Source organism: Phyllostomus hastatus, unplaced genomic scaffold (assembly GCF_019186645.2).
Source record: "Phyllostomus hastatus isolate PE091 unplaced genomic scaffold, TTU_PhHast_1.1 phas_contig_30, whole genome shotgun sequence".
Lineage (NCBI taxonomy): Eukaryota > Metazoa > Chordata > Mammalia > Chiroptera > Phyllostomidae > Phyllostomus > Phyllostomus hastatus.
The window spans coordinates 9,413,310-9,431,364 of NW_025333841.1; the positions used below are offsets into that span (position 1 = coordinate 9,413,310).

General features: G+C 40.3%; 1 protein-coding gene across 1 annotated transcript in view; it reads right to left on the minus strand.

Annotated features, from left to right (window-relative positions):
• FHL1 (four and a half LIM domains 1) overlaps positions 1 to 12,596 on the minus strand; it is a 62,099-nt gene extending 49,503 nt beyond the window's left edge. The window contains exon 1 of the mRNA XM_045839402.1: positions 12,453 to 12,596. The gene's annotated coding sequence lies outside the window, so the exon portion shown is untranslated. The remainder of the gene's footprint in view (positions 1 to 12,452) is intronic.
• Between the last annotated feature and the right edge of the window lie 5,459 nt (positions 12,597 to 18,055).

An 18,055-nucleotide genomic window follows, 5' to 3' on the forward strand; every position in this document is an offset into this window, starting at 1 on the left:
CTTTCATCTACAAGTTAATAATAAAAAGTGCCTGATATATCCTTTGTATTCCTGAATCACAATGTACAAAGGTTTTTTTTTTTGAATTTAATATATTTTTAGTGGATTTAGGATTACAGAAAAACTGAGTGGAAAATAGTTTCCATATATTCAACACCCCTCCCAGTTTCCTCTATTATTAACATCTTGGCATTACTGTAGTATATTTGTCACAGCTGATAAGCCAATACTGATACACTATTATTAACTGAAGTCCAAAATTTACATTAGCATTCATTCTTTGTGTAGTGCATTCCATAGATTTTGACAAATGTTGAAAGTTTTTTAAAAATCCTTTACAGTTCATCCTGAGGAGCAATAAATCACCTTACCTCAAGGAAATTTTTATTGCTTTAGCTTTGTAAAAGGAACTTTCATAGGGATATTATAATATAAATCATTCATTTCTTTTTAATGATTCATGGTTTCAAAGACTATCTATAACATAGCCCTGCAAACATATTTGACTTTGATAATCAAAAACTAACCATTCACAACTCTCAAACCTCCAGCCTGGCTCCCAACCCAAAAGGAGTCTGAAGAAATTATTGGACCACAAAACAAAAAGAAAACGCCTTCAGTACGGTATCTGACATGGGGAAGTTAGTCTGTTGATGACTTGGTCTGGAGATGTTTATAAAAAACAGCTGTTATTAAAAGATTTTTTAAAAATGTAAACGAATGGGGTTGAAGTGAACTTGATTTTGTTGACCATGTTCATGAATTATAGATGCAGCATGCATTGGTACACTTATGTGATGATCTTTTATACTTAATTTTTACATATCCTAGTCTCTGTATGAACCCATACAGACAAAGAACAAACTTCTTCTTTCTTTTGTTGAAGGATTTCCAGGACTGTGTGTCTGTTCCTGAGCTCTGTTTTAAGTATGTGTGTGCATCCTTTGCTTGTATTTTGTGATTAAAAAAAAGAAAAAGAAAAAGAAAAAGAATCCCTTGTTGTTGAGCATGTTGGCATTGTCCTCATTACTTTTTTTCCCTCTTTGTGGGGACATATGAAGCAAGTTATTCTCTTCCTGTGTATTTTCTGCTTTTGTAAACCTTTGTTTTAAAGTGGTTTTATAAAAGGGCTTTTACAACTTCTCTCCCCAAATAAACAGCTGTATCATAAGAAAACACAGCAGTGTAAGAAGTCACATGGGGAGACAGAAAAGATGAGGAAAAAAATTGGGGAAGGAAGACAGTGAAAGTCAAGAGTGGCAAGTAGGGACTGCATGCAGGGCACAGCAATAGCAGTGGAACAGAGAGCTAGCTGGACATAAAAGCACAGTGACATGAATTTTTTTGAGAGCGAGTGAGGAAGGGACATATTACATCTCAACAGTATGGCCCTTAAATTGGCTAATAATTGTTTGTTCAATTGAATATATCAATGGAAAATGAATGTTGAACACATTAAAAAGTTGCTTTTCAGCCCTGGCTGGCGTAGCTCAGTGGATTGAGTGTGGGCTGCGAACCAAAGTGTCGCAGGTTCGATTCCCAGTCCGGGTACATACCTGGGTTGCAGGCCATGGCCCCCAGCAACAGCACATTGATGTTTCTCTCTCTCTCTCTATCTCCCTCCCTTCCCTCTCTAAAAATAAACAAGTAAAATTTTTAAAAAGTTGCTTTTTATGTAAGTATGTAAAGATGGTACCACCAATTCACAGAAAATTCTCTCTGAATCTGTTTCAAATCTTTTGGAAAGCTCAAGGGGTAGGATTATTCCTGCATAATAATATACATACATTAGCCGGAGGCTCTGATATATATTTCATTTTTACTTTACAAATAAACATGAAATAAAATTCAAATTATTTTATTTGTCCTGTTCTTGAGGAATTGCACATCTCACTATAAGTACTTTGGAAAAACATACACCACTTTTCTATTTTATCACAGTTGTCTCTGTCTTGGCTATACTTTTCCTTTAATCCAATTATGTAATGAGGCTAATTGATAAGGATGCTGTAGTTGACTTGCAGGCAAATTCCTTAAGTATTCATCTTTAGACAACTGGGATAGCATTATTTCATTTTAAACAGAGAAAACTACATCTTGGATATATGTATATGGTCTTTTGGTAGAAAAGGATCCACACATTTTTTTAATGTAAGTTTTAAAAGAGGCTCTCCTGCCCAGACCAGCGTGGCTCAAATGGTTGAGCATCGTCCTGCAAAGTGAAAAGGTCCCCAGTTCAATTCCTGGCAAGGGCATATGCCTGGGTTGGGGCAAGTGTGAGCAGCAGCCAATAACTATTTTTCTCCTACTTCTGCCTCCCTTCTCCTCTCTCTAAAGATTTTTTTAAAGAAAGTGGCTGTCACATAAAGGCAGCTCATGTCCTGGTTGCCTGAGGACATGAGCAGAGGGAAGAATGTACTGAGGGGCCTGAGGAAACTTTTGCAGGAATGATAAAAATATTCTACATTCTGATTGTGGCAATGGTTTCATGGGGTGTATATACATCTGCCAAAACTCATCAAATTATATGCTTTAAGTAAACGCAATTTATGTTGGATGTAAATGATACTCAATAAAGTTGATATTAACATTCTACAATGTCTATGTATATCAAATTCCCATGCTGTACCCTTTAAATATATACAATTACATTTGTTAATTATTCCTTAATAAAGTAGGGAAAAGCGGATATCTAAAAAATGGCTCTAACAAGGGTCAACTGCTTATCAGCGATTTTCAACTGCTTTGACACAAGAAATTTTAAAACATGCAATACCCGACTATTAGTCAGGGGCACTGACCTCCTTTCCCTTAGACTATCCCATAAAAAAAATGACAATAGGCAACATAACAATAGCTATCCGGTGTGAATGAATCAAAATTATACCTATTTTTGTCAGATCAGCAAAAAAACCACCATTTTTTGGCTCGCTGCAGAATTTTAGTAATTAGTTTATGTGTGCCATGAGAGGAAGGAAGGTTGAAAATCACTGCTATAGATGCAAGTACAAACTTTCACCAGCTATTAGTTTAGCTGCTTGGTTTCTTTCCTTAGTGTGGTTAGGTGTGCTTACTATATGGAAAATTCCTCCCCAGTTCCTTCCTTAAAAAGAGGCAGAGCTTCAGGTGTACAGCATAGTGCTTACTGAAGCTCTGCCTCTTTTAAGGCACATTTTTCTACCCTTTCACTTACATGTTTATTTCTTGAGCTAGTTGAGTACAATACTTCTAAATATTAACCCTTCTGCTTTTAGGGTACCCATTAGTGAGGGAGGTTTAGGGCAAGGTCATATAAAAATCTTGAGCCATGTTGCAGTATGGATGTGCTTAGCAGAGTCCCAGGGTCCACTCATGAAACAAAGAATTGCTGTTTACCTGTAACCAGCATTTGAAAGAATATTCCAACATCAAATCCTAAATTCGAGATCGCCATCACTTTTGTTTTTGGCTTTGAAACTCATGAGACTTTTAATAATACTACAAGTTGTCTACCAACCAAATTCAATTTCAGTTTATAAACATGTTGAACACACACACGCGCATGCACACACACAACACACAACAGGCAGAGCTTCCTGTGGCCTAGAAGGGAATGGTCCTAGGATCTGAAAATTTGAATTGACTCTGCCATCTAGAGATGCAGAATCTTTGACAGGAACTTAGTTTCTCCTTAGCTTTCAGAAGGCTGAGGGCTTTATCATTTCAAGTATTTAAAATTACAATTAATTTCTTTACAGGGTACTTCTTAGAAAATGTTGAAATACAAAATTTTATTAATTCAGATATCTAGATCCACTATTATGACTTATTGATATAAAATCTTTGAGACTACAATTCATGTATGTGTATCTCCCTGTGTGTATTCTTTAGTCTCCAGGAAACCTGGGGGGCACCTGTTACTTTAGTTTACCTGGTCACATGAGAGCCCAGATGATTGATTATGTTTGTAGGCAGATGCTAACAATCAGCTTCATAAGCAAGAATGATGTGTAATGTCTTCCTAATAAATCACACATTTTAAACTTGACAGGAGTCAAGTAGCCTTATCCACACTCTAAAGTTGAAAGTGAATGACAAAACTTATTAATTAATCGAGCATAGAAATTTATTTTTGTATCATTCTTGTCAAAACAACCTTGATGATGAAAAAAATCTCTTCACCCTCAGCTATAATTTCCTCAGTATTGAAAAATATACATAAAACCTTGTGGATACTATAAATTCTTGTGATGAGATATCCATGGGTCATTTTGTGTCTTGGAATATATATATAAGATCCAGAGAGTTTTTATGTGAGTAAATAAAATATAAATTCTGCAAGCAGTAAAGAGCTGACTACAAAAACTTATACTGATTGTTCTTTTATTTTTGTAGGTTTAAATGCATTAAAAAACAGCCCACATATATTTTCTATCTGTGCATTTTCTACCTATAGTAGTGAAAAATAAACTATAAGCAAATCTCATTAGTTTAAATGCAGAAGGAAACACCCATTTTCTAAGCAGCACACAGTGCGCTATAGAAAGCTTGTTAAGAGCTGGTTGCTCCTGACAATGCACATACTCACCAACAGACAATAAGAAGAAACAGGCACAAAAACTACTTAAAAGCACATCCCTGGGTGTGCTCTTAGCAATGGTATCCATACTCGCTATTTTGCACAGCTTTAGCATTTCCTGAGGCCCTCACTATACAGAACAGATGATTTTGTGTTCACAGGTTTACATGTACAGGGTTCAGCAAAAGCAGATTTATAGTTGTTATGGAAAATAATGCAATAATTGATAAATAATAATACAAAAACAAACTCTGTGTTTCACATACTCACAAGTAACTGTAAACCTACTTTTGCCCCACCCTATTTATGCGGCCTATGTCATCTCTGATCATATTTTGTTTTATTCTCTTCTATTAGTGGCATTTCTGTATCAAGTGACACTAGTTCTAGGCCTGCTCTGGATAGCAGGTTCCCTGCCCATCATAGGCTGAAAAAAGGACCTGGTCCACTCCAGGTTGGGATAACTGTAATACTGGTGACTGGGGTAAGAGGGACCCAGCAGCAGATGAACATGATGATGTGGATACACTGAGAGGCAGAACAAGGAAAGTGGACCGAGTCAGCTGCACCATAAAATGTCACCCTAAGGGTGAGACAGACACACAGGCAAAGGAGACACAAAGACAGACAGTGAGCCACACATTTTTTAAAATTCTGTCACTTTTGTTTTGTTTGTTTGTTTGTTTTTTAGTAGTTTGTTTAAAGACTTTTTATTTATTTTATTTTTATAGAGGGAAGAGAGGGAGATAGAGAGAGAAACATCAATGAGATAGAGATAGAGAGAGAAAGAGAGACAGAGAGAGAGAGAAACATCAATGTGCGGTTGCTGGGGGTCATGGCCTGCAACCCAGGCATGTACCCTGACTGGGAATCGAACCTGCGACACTTTGGTTCGCAGCCCAGGCTCAGTCCACTGAGCTACGCCAGCCAGGGTGAGCCACACATTTACAGAAAGAGATAGAGGACAGGGAAAGAGAGGAAGGAAAGCTGAAGAACTTTTTTAATAGTGCCAAATCAAAACAACAATTACATGTGTGTTACTGATGCCACACTGCCGGCATTTGCTACAATTTCTTAACCTTCTACCTAAATTTGGAAGCAGATGCAATTTTTAAAACTTCTTTCCCACAATTTTAACAAATATCCCATTTAATAAAGGAAAATAATAATTTTGTGCAACAATAGCTCTAATTGTGGACTTCCAATGTGTAAAGACTCCTATAAAGTTGTTTTTCATTTCTGTGACCATAGGCATGTTTGATATGCATTGGTACTTGCCCACATGCCAGGGAAAATTAAACTGAGAGCCAGATGCACAAAAGAAGTTTCCCATTACTAATCTTCAATTTCAATAAAGCAAATTATATGAAAAATTCCTATATTGCTCACAAGTTTTGATCATTTTCTGAAATGAGGGAATACTTGGACTTTTTGGTATCTGTAAGTATTGTTATACTCCCACCATAACAGCTGATCTTTTGAGGGCCAGGCTAATGAAAAGTTCTTGACTGTGAGAAGCTTGTAATTAGAAAATAAAAACTTACCTACTATGGAGAATCTACACAACTTCAAACTGGAACTCAGCAACGTTAGCACGTTATATGACCATGGATCAGGTGCTTGACTTATTTTAGCCTCCTTTTCCTCATCTGTGAAATGAGGCGGGTGGGCACTGGCAGCCCCTTCTAGCAATGAAATTCTATCACTCAAGTTGGAGGAGGAAATTATAAGATTGCCTGAGGAGGCCACAGGATAGTTCTCCAACTCCCCAGCAGCATTCTCATTTCATTCCTTATGACCATGACTTCTATCTAGAGACACAACACTAATTCAGAAAATATTTTGATAAAGTTAAAAAAATAACTTAGACTACCCTTATAGTTTGGAGATTATAGTTTGGATAGTTTGAAAGGACTTGAGTCCATCATTTAAAAAAATTACTGCATTTTAAAAAGATCTACAAAACATTGTCACTAATTTCTGGGTGGTGGATTATGACGGATGTTTATTTTCTTCTTTAGGTTTTTCTTTGTTTTCTGAATTTTCCCACATTGAAGGACCATTCTTATCATTAAAAAATTAGATATTCAAAAGGATTAGTGTATTCTCACAAGTTGGATCAGATCTCTCAAGTTTATTCTGAAATCACTGGGGTGTGGGGCACAAAAATCAGACAGTATCACAATGAGTGTCTATACACAGTGGTTGATTATCCAAGTGGCTGACTGTTGTAGTCAGAATCAGGACATTATTATTACAATCCAAATCTATGGTTCACAGTCCTACATGGAACTCATTTTATCTAAACAACATTTCTTCCCCCCACCCCACCCCCAGCATCCTGGCCCTTGAGAATCATGGTTAAAATTCCTTTCCAATTTAAAGTAAATGAAATGAAACATGAGGTCCTTCTTCTACCCACAAAAAAAGCTTGCCAGACAAAATATAATTGCTAATGGCCTGTTTCTTATTTTTCTTCTTTTTATGCTCTAAAATACAACACATCAAAAGTTAAATATTAGCTGTCAAAACAAAACAAAACACACCCCCCATATGAAAAACACAAGTATAAATTTGATGACTTTTTTTTATCAAAACAACATCCATAGAAAAGAAACAATGTTTAAAAGACAACAAAACCAAACATTGCCATTACTAAGTTCTACATGAGAGAGCTGGAGGAAAGATAGAAGGTGAACTGCAGAAAGGAACCAAACAAAATTCAGTAACTTCCAGTTTTACAGTCATCAAATGCGTGTTCAAAAAATTCAGGTAACAGAAAATGAAGTTCTCCAAAATGACAGTGACAGGCCTACTTTGAGTAGATCTGCAGAACAAATTCCATGTTGCACTTAGTTCTTCATTCCCTACATGAATTTAATCCAGCACCTACAACACATTATCTCTGCAATTACTGTTTTATAGGACAGGTTACTTACCTCTCTGCAGCCCACTCCTCAACTCACCCCCTTCTATCAATCCCAAGCTTTAGATGAAGCAGCAGGGGACAGTAGGTTAGTCATGGGACTTAAGTTCAAAACCTAACTCTGATGCTTATTAGTTGTACAATCTTGAATAAATTACTTAACCAATCTTATGTGTGAAATGTGCATAACTACTTTGCAGAGTTGCTATGAGGGTACAATTATTTAAAGGGTATAAATTCATGTATTTTCTACAATTATAGTAGACCTTCAAATAATATTGGTTCCCCTTCTCCCCCTACTCCTGGCTACTTACTCCAAGTAGGATCAAATTTAAAATTCATGGTTTTAATTACTCTCAAGCAAGCTCCATGGTATGTAGGACATGTAGCAATTTTAATTTTCTTAAGATTTTGAACAGAGCACACCCAAATGGATACAATATGACATTGTGCTTAAAAACATGAGCTTCTGAGGAGTGAACAATCTTTTGATGTTTACTTCCAACCATCACCAGCTGTGCAACTTAAGGCAAGTTACTTTACCACTCTGAGCCTGGTTCCTCATTTATAAAATGAAGAGAATATACCATATTAGTCCCTGGCACACAGTAATTACCATTAATGGTAACTGCTATTGGTCTTTTAATTATTCAAGTCCATGTATGGGAACCAGTCACTTTTAAGACTAGTAAAGTGAGCTCAGCCAACTACTTAAGTCATATCAAGGCGCTGTCATTGTTCTCTACTCTCCTGAAGTTACATTTTATTGCATTTTGTAAAGGAAATTACATCAACCTCAGCGCTAATGACTTTTTTGTTCAGATCATTCTTTGTCAGTGGGGGGTGAGGAGCCTGCCCTGTGCACTCCAGAATGTTAAAGCAGCATCCTTGGCCTCTCAGAGGCATGCCAAGCCCCAAGTTGTAGCAGCCAAAAATGTCTCTGGACACTGTTCAGTGTCTTCTGGGGGCAAAACTGCCCCAGTTAGAAACCAGTGGTCTAGAACTATTTCCAAAAAGGGGAATTCTCAAAATTCTCAGGAGGTAGCCCTGCAGGACGGCAAAGGTTTACTGGAGCCACTCTTCTGGGCTCCACCACCCATTATTATCTATAACTCAAAGTTAGCCACAGAAAAGTCTTTTTTGGCCCAACGTGCTGTCAGAAGATGCTTTAAGGCACAGGAAGGAATGCTGGCTTGGCAGTCTTCTCACTAGTGTATACAGAGATATAAAACGCTGAACTTAAATACCAAGAATTCTGCTATGTCTTATTTATTTTACATAAAGCTTTTAAAACATCATACCTTAAAATGACTTAAAAACAATAGTATTACCCAAGATGAAAAGTTATGTCTTATTTGGGGAGGTGAGATAAAATTTATCCAGTGAACAATTCTCTGGAAATAAAATGACTCCACTATTTGCATGACTAAAGCATGTTTAATGTAGATAAAGTGCTATGTTAATTTCCAAAAGACTCTGGACAACTCTTGATTATTCATAACAAGTTCATTTTCTGTCTTTGATTTAATAACTGCATGGGAAGGCAGAAGCCATTTCTTATCCACTGTGCACCCCTGCACCTAGCACAGTGCCTCTGACAGAGGTGGTGAAGCTCAGTAAATGTTTGTTGAATAAATGAATGGTACTATATTCTGCTTAATTAGATACTCCATTGACAAAAAAAAAAAAACTTTCTTTGCCCTCATCCAACAAGAGCTGAAAGAAAAGCTCTTTTAAGAGAAAATAATTACGACTCCCTTTTACCCCAAATCCCAACAACTGGAAAGTTCAATTAACCAAAAAAATTTTGTAGGCAAAAGTTGGGGAAAGCAGCCAAAGAGATAAGTTCAACTAAGTGCCAACATTTGTTCAACTCCCACAAGGTCATAAAAGCCAATGTTACTGGCACGGGAGGGGAAAAGGGAGAGGTGTGGGGAAGAAGGGAATCAGGAAGTGGAGGGCAGGAAAACAGGGATCAGTCTCAGAAGGTTACCACCTTCTGTTCCTTAAACAAACTGTTTTTTTAAATGTCAAGACTTTAGGAGTATGGGGCAATTTCTTATACAAATTTGTTTTCAAATGGATGTTAGCAAAATCCATGGATGTTAAGGCTATTTTGAAAGATATTTTATCATATATTTGTTAATTTCTGAAATGCCATCTTTTTTCTTTTCCCCTTCAGTCCCACAGGGCAACAGGTTCTCAAAAATCTCTAAAAAACACTTCATGTACAAATTTTCTCTACAGAAACTTGAGGCCCACCACCCATCAACATACTTCTCTCTGTAAAAGATTTTACCTCTCAGCATTCTGTTCATAAAAGAAAAAAACAATCAGACTTAAATCCTGTAGGCAAAAAAATCAATGTATAATTTTTGACTCCCCAAAGGCTGTTCCTGGGTATCCTCAGGGAACTGGTTCCAGGACACCCCAAAGATACTCAAATCCACACTTGTTCAAGTCACCTGTATAAAATGGTGCAGATCAATGCATACACTCGGCCCTCCACATCTGCGGACTCCCAAAGGCAGACAGAAAACAGTACAGGTATTTTTTGGGAAAAAAATTGCTGTATAAGTGGATCCCTGAAGTTCAAACCTGTGTTGTTCAACTGTACTATTTTTTAGGCTGTTGCCTATACACAGAATACATATCACATCAACATTAGAAATGGAGCATATAATAAATAGCATTTATTTAAATGCTATTATTATTTAAATGCTAGTATTTTCATTAATCTTTGAGACCCAAATCTCTACTCCCACTTGAACGTTTCCAGGTTAGCATTTCCAATAGATAAGTAATAATCTTATTTCAGTGGTTCATTAGTTTGCTACTTATTAAATTAGCTCCAATACTTTGGTATCATACAAGAGACATTTTTACCAATTTAAATCTTACACACATTTTTTAATGGTTCACTAAAAAAACTACACTTGGTTAAAACAACAACAACAAAACATCTTTCCTTCTCCAAAAATCCAATATGGGAATGGTAGCTTAGAATTTCAAAAACAAGATATGGCTTCAGAACCTATATGGTAGTATTAGAGTATGTAATTATTGGGAGGTGGTTTGTACAAATCATGGCCTATCTGACCGATTTCCTGTTGCATAAAGATTATATTTGCTCTTAAAAATGTTAAATAAGCATTTTTAAAGACTGAAGGTAAAAACTAGATTGGAACCTTATGTAACCAAAATGGGAAAGCAGTATATAGCCTCACCACATTAAAGGCCTTAGACTCTTTAATATGTATTCTTCTTAAGCAAATAAGAGCATGAGTTTCCAAAGGCAAAGCTACCATCTCAGAAGCCCTTGCTTCTTCAGTGTAAAGAATGGGGAGTGTTCTGTTCCTGGAGAAGAAGAGCTGGGGAAGGAAAGGCTTTGCAAAATTCCAAGGGGCCCATAATTTAAATTTATGCTATTCTGCAAATGTTCACATTTCCAAGAAACAACATAAAACACATTAAAACTGTCTTAATCAAAATAACGGAAAAATTATTCCTGCTGCTCTATAAGCTTGCCATAGATTTGATAACCCAGGGAAGAATTACAGGCAATTACAAAATGATGGCTCCAATTAGGAAAACTGGATCTATTCCAAATTCAAATCAAAGGGGGCTCGATAACTCCAATGGAATAATTTAAATGAATATAGGGGACTTCCAGCAAAGACATACGACGTTTATTCTATTTCTCCTTCTGAAAGGCAAGCAAAATGCTACAACGTCGGATCTCTTGTCCTTCATGAAATTCAAAAACCAAACCTGGAGTCCCCTTAATAAACCGTATTCTCTTCTTTTCCCAAGGGGTCTCGCTGGTACAGGGTTTTTATTGTAAAAGGCAAAATCAAAACAAACCCGAGAAACTCAAATGCAGTCCCAAATGCAGAAAATGATATAGCACTGAACCCGAACCACAAACAGTTTTCCTTTGCTGATTTCCAAAAGTCTACCTAGTCCTGGACGATGAGAAAAGGCCGCGAGGAATGAAGAGAAGGAGAAACTTCGAAAGCAGAAAGCGCTCTCCCAGAGCCCAGAACAGACGGCAGCTTATAGGGATTTCAAGCTTTTTGAGACGGAAAGGTCACACCCTGCAGTTTTTGAAAAATCTACCTTCTAAGGATCAACCCACGTGATAGAACCTCCCTGTAGCTTCTCTAGGTTCCACTCTGGAGCTGAAATCCACCACTACCCCCTCAATTCACCAACCATCCCACCCCACCCTCAAGATGTCCATTTAGAAGCACAGCAGGCTACCCTCTCCCTCCTCATTCTCCCTGCACTCCCCACCCCTCCACCCCCTCCCCAGCATCTGGGTGTAGAAAAACCTGGAGAGCCCCTTACCTCCACTCCCTCGCATCCCCACCCCCACCGTCCTCGTAGAGGGAACTAAAGAAGGTCCCCCTTCACTCCCTCCCTAATCCCCACCATCCTTAATAAGAAGACCAAGGGCAGCCCCCCACTTCATCTTCACCCGCTTCCCACAAAACCTGCTAGCTATCCTTGTTGAGAAAACTGAGAAAACCAAGAGGTGCCCCACTTCGCCCCACCCCAACTGCCCGACCTCCTGGGTGAGAAAACCAAGAGCCCCCGTCCCTCCTTCTGTCCTCCCCACCATTCGGCAGAGGAGAGCGTGGAGAGCCTGATCCCCCACCTCCACCCGGCTCCCTCCCCAGTCGCTCCCATCCCCACCCCCCATCACCTTGGCGAAAGCCCAGGGGAGGCCTAAGCGGGCACCAGAGGGGAGCCCCCTTTGGGGGTCCCATAGCTTGCAGCCCATTGCGTCCCCAGTCCCCACCCCCGGCCCGGCGGCCGGGGCCAGAGGCCGCAGGTAGCGGGCCCCCGAAGGCCCAGCAGCCCTGACTGACTGCGGCGGGGCCAGAGGGCAGCAGCTCCCTGGGGACGCGGGCCGGTGGGCGGGAGGCAGACCGGCATGCACACGCGGCGAGAAAGCGGGCTTACTGCCTAGGGATGCTCGGCAGCGCAGCTGTCCTGGAGGCTGCCACTACCTGCACCGAGACCGAAGCGCGGCGGCGACAGCAGCGGTGGTGGTGGTGGCAGCGGCAGCGGACTGAGCCCCCTCAGCCGGGCGCGAGATGTAGGGCGCGGGAGGGACGCGAGGGGAGGGGCGCGCTCAGGGGTGGGAGGGGAGGGAGCGCGCGCAGGGGCCGACGCGGCTGGCCTGGGGCGGGGCGCGCGCTAGCCAGGACTCTGCCCGTGGGGGCTGCTGTGCCGGGTGAGCGCGTTGGGGCGGGTCTGGCAGGGGGCTGGGGGCAGGAGCGCCAAGCACTCGGCGCGCCCACGTGCCCCTGTCTCGCGAGCAGCGGCTGTGCCTGCAAGGCGCGGGCTCGCGGAGAAGGTGGCTGAGGGGAGGTGGTGGCGAGTGCTTCCCCGTAGGGCCTGGAGAGTAGGGCGGGCTAGGGGCTCCCGGGGCTCTCCTCCCTTGCGCCACAGCCTCCCAGTCCGTTTTGAAGTCAGGAGTCACTGCAGGCTGCTTCGCCCAAGGCACGGGTGATGGGAATAACAAAGAGCCCAGAGAAGGTGGCCACGCCAGGGGCCTCCGCTAACCTGCGTACTCCCTGCAAAGCCTCCCGGATCCGGAATGTACTCCGCTGGGCCCCGACTGAGGAACCCCTAGGTTCGGAGTGGCACCAAGGGACCCACCAACGACCCTTCTCTTTAGTAACAAGGAGAGTAGCGAAAGGAGCCCCATCCGTAAGTCCAAAGCCACAATCCACGTTGCTTTATATCACTCAGAAAACCCTTGATGGTTAGCGGCACGTGGTTACTCATTCATTCACTGAACATTCAGTTTACTGAGCCCTCACCATGTGCCAAGCATTGTGTCAGGCGCTAGTGAGAAGTGCAAAGTCCTGCAAAACACTCTCTACCCTGCCCTGGGATCTTGCAATCTAGTTGGGGAGACAGTTGATAAAGAAGTGAGAAAATAATCAAACGTAGGATAAGATCCGTGCAGGAAAAGAAGAGGGTGTAAATTGTGTGGTTGGGAAGGAGCAGGTGGGGTTTAAGCTGAGCCCTGAAAGTTATGAAAGGAACAACCATAGAACAGCCGGGGAAGAGCCTTCAGAAATAGGGAGCAGGTGTAACAAAGCCAGAAAGGAGGCAAATCTGGATGCCTTGGAACTAAGGTGATGATTCTGATGGGCACCGGAAGAGCTGGGAAGAGCTGGGGAGACCAGATCATGAACTGCATGGTAGTCAATGGACAGACCATTTTATTCCAAAATAAATGAGAGACCATTGGATAAATGGCTTTACCCTGGGGCAAGACATCTGATTTATATTTCTTTTTCTTTTTTAAGTAATTGTAGACACACACGCTTTTGTAAGAAATAAAACAGAAGCCCTATAACCCTTAACCATCCCCCCAATGCAAAACTATAATACAAGACCACAAGCTGAATATTGACATTAGTACAATCTACCAATCTTATTTAGATTTTCCTGGATTCTCTTGTACGTGTGTGTATTTAGTTCTGTACAATTGTGTCACGTGTAGGCTCATGTATCCGCCACCACAGTCAAGATATAAAATAGTTTCATCATTGTAAGGATCCATCCTGTTGCTCTTGTATAGCCACAGCCACCTCCCCAGTCTCCCCAGGTCCCTTGCCATTGGTGACCATTAATCTGTCCTCCATTTCTTCCATTTTGTCATTTTAAGAATGTTATGTAAATGAATCATACAGTATGTAACTTTTGGGAGTTGACTTTTTCCCCACTTAGCTTCTTTTTTTTAATTATTACTACTGAGTAGTATTCCAGGTCTGACATATTTTGGAAAGACCACCTTGACTACCTTGTAAAGAAAGGATCGGAGGAGACTGAGAATCAAAGAACTAGTTCAGTTTTCCCAATAGTCCTTGTCAAAACTGATGGTATAACTCAGTTGGTTTGGCATCGTCCTGCAAAGCAAAGGGTCACCAATTCAATTCCTGGTGGGGTCGCATGCCTGGGTTGTTGGTTGGGTCCCTGGTGGGGTGCGTGGGAGAGACAGACCATTACTGTTTCTCTTACACATCAATGTTTCTCTCCCTTTCTTTCTGCCTACCTTCCCCTCTAAAAATAAATAAAATCTTTAAAAAAAACTGATGGTGGTTTAGTTTGAGATGGTGCTTGTGGAGGGGATTGAAAGGGTTTGATGGAAAAGATTTGCAGGGGAAATTGGAGCTGAATTAGACACAGCATAGTGCAGACAACTGTTCTGAGACATTTCACTGTAAAGGGGAAAGGAAGTAGAGTAGAACCGGAGGGATAAATAGGGACAAAAGAAGGTTCCTTTCTCCCTTTTCAACTTGAGAGATGAGAGTGTGTTTAGAAATAAATATGTAGGGAGAGATTTCTGATTAGAGGGAAGGGCTTGCTAAAGGAAACCCTGCCTAGGTGAGGTGAAATGAGAGCTAGATTGCATGTGGAGGATGGGCCCTCCACCTGCTGAAGGGTGGTCTCCTTTGTAAAGACCATGAAGGTATATGCTGAACATGATGGAAGGGGGTAGTCAGCTGTGTATGTAACAATCAGACAAATCCAGTATGATGACTCCTATTCACTGGCCCCCCATTCACAAACTGGGTGTTGGCCTCCTTCAGGAGAGAGCATAAGCCCTTACAGAGTTCCCTTCTTTCTCCCTGGCACTAGGGACCTGGGCCTTCCTTTTTCCCATTCTAAGCCCTCAGGAGCACTGAAATTTGGCCTTTCTGGATGGTAAGAGAAGCTCTCCACACTTGTTAGGAAAAGCTCATCTGCTCTGCCCTGATCCTGAGAACAATTACCTCCAGGAGCAGGGTTTCCCCAGTATAGAATACCAGCGCAGGGTTCACTCAGTCCAGAATAGCTAAGAGGCACCCAAGCTTGGAGGTCTCCAGATGAAAGGCCCCCTGCCAGTGAAACTTCTGGCCATACTTTGGCACTCAGTCAGTGTTAGTTGTGGGTCATTTCTCACAAAACCCTTTTCTTCCTTCCTCATTCCATTCTCCATCTTTTCTTTCCCCTCCTTTCAGCCCCTACCTCCTCCACTTCTTCCATCCTTTCCTCCATTTATTATGTTCTCCCACTAGGTGCCAGTCATGGATCTCCCTCATTGCTTGGACTTGGTCCACACTGAAGGTCAGTACTACCTGCTTCTTAACACTTCATCTCCTTGGATTTGAACTCAACTTTTGTGGGTCATGGGCACACATTGTTTCACTTAAAATATGTGGGGGACTGTGTTGCAGGATAAGCAAAATGGATAGAAGAAAAGAGGCTGCCCAAATTGTGCACTTTTGTGGTAATGTTTCCAGCATAAGGAAATAAAAGAGAAATTTGTTTAATTTCTTTCAGGATGACTAAATTCAGATGGGATGACCTCAAATCTGATATTTTTCATTTTTGTTTGAGTAAGGAAAGGACATAAAGAGAAGGGTTTTGGATTTCAACAGAATTTAAAGCACCCTTGAAAGGAAATCTGAAGCATAAAATCCTTTGTCTCCTTTGGGTGTAGTCAAAGGACCATGGGCTTTGGAATCTTGCAGACATGGGTTTGAGTTTGAGCTTGGCCATTTATTGGTTGTGTGGCTCAGGGCAAGTTAAAAAGTCAAGTGGCTTCAAACTTTTTTTCTCGTGACTATAGTAAAAATGTGGGGGAGAGATTCTGTAAAAGATTAAAAACAAAAAAAGAGTGTGCTCACCTGCTCTAAAATAATTTCAAAAACCTGTTTACTTCCTCACATATTTGTAACTTCATAGGTAAATGTTTTCATCCCATGCTTACATAGTTACAAAGGAAGTTATTTTTGGTATATAGTAAATATTGACATTCTAAAATAAAGTGGTATGTCACAGTTTTTAATCTGTCCAACTGAATATGAATACAGTAGCCTTTTCGTGCCCACCATCAGCTATTTAAAAAACACATGATTAATTTATCTTTAACAGTGGGAAATTTGACATCATTTCTTTATTTTCTCCTTAGACTCATCTCCATTCCAATTCTCTCACAGTTTATCCTAATGTAATATATTTTATGCCTATAAGCCTGTTTTTGATCACTTTATATAGTTCTCTGAAACAAAAGTATGAACATTAATTAAAATTACTTTTTTAACTTTCACCTCCTTTACACATTTCTTCCACCCACTCCCAAGCCCTTACCCCCTGCTTCTGGCAACCACCAATCCCAATCTATTCTCTTGGTTTTTGTTTATTTAATTTTTTAGATTTCATATATGAGAGATCATATGGGATTTGTCTTTGTTGGTCTGACTTCACTTAGCATAATGCCCTCAAGGTCCACCCATTGTTGTTGCAAATGCCAGGATTTCATTCTTTTTAATGATATTGTGTATATATAGCTCATGTCTTTTTTTTAGTGAGATGGGAGGGGAGGGAGAAAGAAGGAGAGAAACATCAACCTGTTGCCTCTTGCATGAGCCCCAACCAGGGACCAAACCCCGTAACCTAGGCATGTGCCCTGCCTAGGAATCAAACCAGGAACCTTATGCTTTGCAGGATGATGCCCAACCAACTGAGCCACACCGGTCAGGGCACATATTTCACATCTTTACCCATTCATCTGCTGATGGACACTTATGTTGTTTCCATATCTTGGCTATTGTAAACAATGCTGCAATGAGAATACGGGTGCATATGTTCTTTTTAATTGGTGTTTTGGGTTTCTTTGGATAAATACCCAGAAGTGGGAGTGCTGGGTCATATGGTAGTTCTACTTTTAATTTTTTGAGGAAACTCCATACTATTTTTATAGTGTCTGCACCAGTTCATATTCCCACCAATAGTCATAGCAATTAAAATTAATTTTTAAAATTTCCTACCGCCATAAGGCTCCATGTGTTTCAAAAAAGTTTTTTGGAACCCTGATCAGCATGGCTCAGTTGGTTGAGCATCAGCCTACAAAGCAAGAGGTCGCTTATTCAATTCCTAGTCAGGGAACATGCCTGGGGTGTGGGTTCAGTCCTTGGTTGGGGCGCTTGCCCTGGTTGGGGCACTTAAGAGAGGCAACCAATTGATATTTCTCTCCCACATTGATGTTTCTCACCCTCTGTTTCTCTCTCCCTTCCTCTCTTTCTAAAAATAAATAAATAAAATATTTTTTAAAGTTTTCTGGATAAAATTAAATATTTTATAAAACTTGCAAAATAATTACATATATGATGTAAAAGTGTTTTGGAACTATATCTCTTCAAGGTGGATGAGGAGGTGTTCATGCATTTATGAATAAATAATACTTATTGCTAGAATGAGACAGGGTTCAGTACTGATTCTATTTTGATTTTTTTTACTTTAAAAATATAAACACTAAGAAGCTTTGTTCACAGAAGTAGGTAGAATGAAATTAAAAAAATATTTTTCACAGCATTGTCACAGAATTCTTTGTATTTCCTCTGAGTTGTGTACAAAAATCCAATTGTGATTCTTCATCAAAAATTAGTTTTAATGATTTATTAGCTGACAATTTCATTAGATCCTTCAGCAATTTTCTTGAAAGAAAAGCAAAAGGTCTTGTTAAGTAGTGATTAAGGTCATTCATTTTTTCCACACCATCA